We start from the raw sequence: 4,180 nt of genomic DNA, 5'->3' as shown, positions 1-4,180 counted from the left end.
CTCAGAGAAGCAAAATTCCTGTCCACGTGGGAGTTAAAATTTCATGTTTTTGTCTTTTCCACCGTCTCTTTAATAATTTTTCCTCTCATATTCCCTGTAGCGTCTGAATTTATTTTATTTTTCTTCTACCTAAACACTGAATATCTTATTAACATTTTTCTAAACCATGTTTCTATTCACTGGTGTATTCCTCAAATTCATGTTCTTTCCCCATGTAATGTACTTTTCAACAATTTAACCCCCAAATGTCACATGTGTCGTTTCTTATTTATTTATTTAATTTAATTATTATTTTTGTCTTATTTCAAGCAAATACTGTGACCATTAAAAGCAAGAAATGAAAAAAAAAAAAAAGCAAGAAATGATATCCAGGCAAGTTATTTTCCTGGTGGAACAATGTAGCTGTAAGAAAATAGTAAATTTCTTCAGGTGTGAACCCTGGTCATCCACATGTGAAACCTGGGAATGAGGTAAGTTAGGAATTCAGCAGACTCATAGAAGTCAGTTACAGTGCAGTGTAAACACTAGACCAGCATAAAGTGTTCACTTTATGGACTAAATTAGACTGAATTTTGATGATAGCTAGTAGAAATGCTACAAAGGGGGGATATCCATTGCAGAAGATTTACATACTATGTGTATGTAACTGACATGGAGATCATTTTAACTGGAGAATATCATTCAATAGACTTACATACACATGAGTTTTCACAGCATAGAAAACACTTTTACTATAAAGAATGAAGGAGAGCGCTGAGGGATTTTTAATTCCTTAGTCAACATTGAATCCTCACACTGGATCTATCAATGCTAAAATCAAACTGAAAAGCCGGAGTTCATATCAAAATTCTCAGACATGGAAAAACGCTTATCAAGAATGTTTTACCACACATTTCAGCTATGAATTCATAATTTTGGCTAATAACCTCTTATTTTATAAATAAGTAGAATAAAAATATAGATTTGTTAAGTAATCTTAGAATGATAAATACAAAAATTTGAAACAATAAATACTTTTGTAAATAGGTTAGCATTAAGAAATATATATAAACAAAGTTATATGTGACAATTATTATGATCCACTTAATTGTGATTGTCAGTAAGATTATCAGTTGCTTTCTCATCAGAAATTTTGCAGGCCAGAAGAGAGTGAAATAATATGCTTAAAGTATGATGGAAACTACCTACCAACAATTCTATATCTTACAATATTATTCTTCAAAAATGAGGAAAATGAGAGACAGTCTCAGACAAAAGCTGAAGGAGTTCAGTACCATAATATCTATCCTTCAAGAAATGCTAAAGGGAGTACTTCAAGTTCAAATGAAAGGACACCAGTAATTTGAGGCCATATGAAAATATATATGTCTCTGATAAAGGTAAATAAATGGACAAATAGAGAAAACAGTATAATTTTGACTTGTAGCTACACTTTTTATTATTCTAGGATATTTTTTAAACCAAAATATTAAAATAATTATAAATTTATTGCTATTGCGTGATTGTTTCCCCCAAAATTCATATGTTAAAAATACAACCTCCAAATGTGTTAGTATTAGGATGTAGGGTCTTTGGGGGGTGCTTAGGTTATGAGGACAGAGCCACCATGAACATAATGTGTGTGCTTTTATTTATTTTAAAATATGTATTTATTTACTTATTAGGCTGCATTCGCTCTTAGTTGCAGCACGTGGGATCTTTGTTGTGATGCACAGGCTTCATATCTAGCTGTGATATGGGGGCTCGGTAGTTGCAGCACACAGGCTCTCAAGTTGTGGCAGACAGGCTGTAGAGCCAGCATACAGGCTCAATAGTTGTGGTGCATGGGCTTAGTTGCCCTTCGGCATGTGTGATCTTAGTTCTCTGACCAAAGATCGAACTCATGTCCCCTGCATTGGAAGACGGATTCTTAACCACTGGCCTACGAGGGAAGTCTCTTGTGTGCTTTTAAAAGAGACCTCAGAGAGCTCTCTAGTCCCTTCCTCCAGGTGATGATATAATGAAAAGTCTATGACTCAGAAAAAGACCTTTACCTAACCACCTTGATCTCACACTTCAGCCTCCAGAACCATGAGAAATAAACTTCTGTTTATAAGCTACCCAAGCTGTGGCATTTTGTTATAGCATCCCCAAATAACGAATTCGTACATCTACATTAACAGAAAACAATGTATACATATGTGACTTTTGACATTACTAACATGTAATTAATGTGTAAATATGTGACTTGTGACATTAATAACATGTAATTAATGTGTAATGTAATTGGAGATGTAATAGAGATTTTGTGTGTGATTAAAATTATGTTGGTATCAGTTTAAGCTAGTTTGATAGGATTTTATATGTAACCTCCATGGTATCCACAAATTGATTATCTATAGAATATACACATAAGGAAATTAAAAGTAAGTCAAGTCAGTGGACTTCCCTGGTGGTCCAGTGGCGAAGACTCCACGCTCTCAATGCAGAGGGCCTGGGCTCAATCCCTGGTCAGGGAACTAGATCCCACATGCCACAACTAAGAGTTCGCATGCTGCAAAGAAGATCAAAGGCACCCCATGCCACAACTAAGACCTGGAACAGCCAAAGAAATTAATTTTGAAAATGAGTACAAAATGTAAGAACAAAGGACGTCAGTATGTGAGAAAATGTGGGACAGAAAAGCTATATGACATTAGAGAAAACAAATTGGCAATTAAATGTCATTCCATATCAGTAATTTATATATATATATATATATATATATATATATATACACATATATATATAGTTTAAACTCATCAGTTAAAAAACAAAGATGTCCCCAGCCTTTTTCCGGCATCTGGGCCTGGAGGGGCTGCTCTAAAGACGGGCGAGCAGCAGGGAGGCCCACGGCAAATCCCAGCCCGATGCAAGCTGTTCATCGTTTTCCCGGGACAGCTCCAGGGTCTTGGTGTCCAGAGAGCTGCTGATGGAGGGCAGGGGCGGCCGCGGAGGTATATGGGACAGGTTGCTCATCAACTCCAAGCGTAATTCCAGAAAGAATTCCACTCTTCAAACAGGATAGAGAGGAGTCCCCTATTGGACCAAGTACAGAGCTTTCTCCCACAGATGGCTCAGGCAAACGAAAAGCTAAGGAAAGAAATGGCAGCTGCACCACCTGCTCATTTCAATATTGAAAATATTGACGAGACTCTCAGAAAAGTTATGCAAATGGATGTGGCCTTGTTTGAGATGAATCAGTCTGATTCAAAAGAAGATGACAGTTCACAAGAGAATTCACAAGACAGTTCAGAGGACAGTTCAGAATTTGAGGATGAAGATGATAGCACCTTTTCTGAAGGTGAAGTCACCATCGATACAATTAAGCTTCCTCATTCAGAAGATGGAAAAGGCAAAATAGAGGTTCTGGACCGTCCTGCCAGTGAAGAAAAAGAAAACAGGGACATAAACAATCTGAGAAACAGGTGATAGTTCCCGCTAATTCTGTGGAAAATAATGTGGCTTGCTGGTTATTTTGCATTTCAGATATCTATAGTGTTTGTTTGCAAAAATGAATGTATTTTGCTTCTTGGAGAAACAGAAGCTAGCTTTTAAAGAGTTGGAAGAGATAGCATTTGGGGAATCTTCTAAGAGCAGACTGTTTTTGATCTCATGCTAAAGAGATTTAGTTTAGAAAGCTTAACTTTATGTATGGTGATGAGTGAATTTGTTGGCATCCTCTTTCATCAGCATAGACTTCGGAAATCTCAAACTTATTTTAAAGTAAAAATACAAGTTACCCATTTGTTTTTGTTTTAAATTGGCCTCTTGGGGCTTCCCTGGTGGTGCAGTGGTTGAGAGTCCGCCTGCCAATGCAGGGGACACGGGTTCATGCCCGTGAGCCATGGCCGCTGAGCCTGCGCATCCGGAGCCTGTGCTCCGCAATGGGAGAGGCCACAGCAGTGAGAGGCCCACATACTGACAAAACAAAACAAAACCAACAAAAACTTAGGTTGGGTTTTTTTTAGGTTATTATAAAGTCACATTTATTTCTTACCATCAAAATGGGTTCATTGAGGGAGAACTTTTTTTTTTAAAAACATCTTTATTGGAGTATAGTTTCTACATAATGTTATGTTGGTTTCTGGTCTGTAACAGAGTGAATCAACTATATGTATACATGTGTGCCCATGTCCCCTCCCTCTTGCGTCTCCCTTCC

General features: G+C 37.2%; 1 pseudogene; it reads left to right on the top strand.

Moving 5' to 3' along the window:
• The first annotated feature begins 465 nt into the window (after window positions 1–465).
• On the top strand, window positions 466–3,844 carry LOC125961085 (NOP protein chaperone 1-like; annotated as a pseudogene).
• The last annotated feature ends 336 nt before the right edge of the window (window positions 3,845–4,180 follow it).

The sequence above is a fragment of the Orcinus orca genome, chromosome 14, assembly GCF_937001465.1.
Source record: "Orcinus orca chromosome 14, mOrcOrc1.1, whole genome shotgun sequence".
NCBI classification, from domain to species: domain Eukaryota; kingdom Metazoa; phylum Chordata; class Mammalia; order Artiodactyla; family Delphinidae; genus Orcinus; species Orcinus orca.
Note: the sequence above shows the minus strand (reverse complement) of the source record. Positions and strands in the feature narration are given on the sequence as shown.